We start from the raw sequence: 311 nt of genomic DNA, 5'->3' as shown, positions 1-311 counted from the left end.
TTACGTCGCCGATGAAAGTGCGGGGGGGGGGGGGGGGGGGCCTGATTTGTTTGACCCAGTTGTGACTAGTATCAATGTGAGGAAGGGGGTGTGGTGGAGTTGAGGAAGGAGGAGAGAGGAGAACAAACTGATGGCAGATGGGAAAAGCGCTTGACTGCATTTCTTGGAGCTGTGGGTATAGTGGAGCAGCAAACCAAGTTATGTGTTACAGTCGGATCTCTCTTTGTTGTTAATGTATATGCATTCCCTCCTCTCTATGGCTCCCCTATATGAATTTTGCAGGAAAAAAAAAAGCAAAGCAGTCTGATTTT

General features: G+C 47.9%; 1 protein-coding gene across 1 annotated transcript in view; it reads left to right on the top strand.

Moving 5' to 3' along the window:
* LOC104159848 (GMP reductase 1-like) overlaps positions 1–311 on the top strand; it is a 22,487-nt gene that overhangs the window by 3,551 nt on the left and 18,625 nt on the right. The window lies entirely within an intron of this gene.

Source organism: Cariama cristata, unplaced genomic scaffold, assembly GCF_000690535.1.
Source record: "Cariama cristata isolate BGI_N322 unplaced genomic scaffold, ASM69053v1 scaffold18743, whole genome shotgun sequence".
Lineage (NCBI taxonomy): Eukaryota > Metazoa > Chordata > Aves > Cariamiformes > Cariamidae > Cariama > Cariama cristata.
The sequence above is the reverse complement of the archived record's forward strand: the minus strand, read 5'-3'. Positions and strand labels throughout refer to the sequence as shown.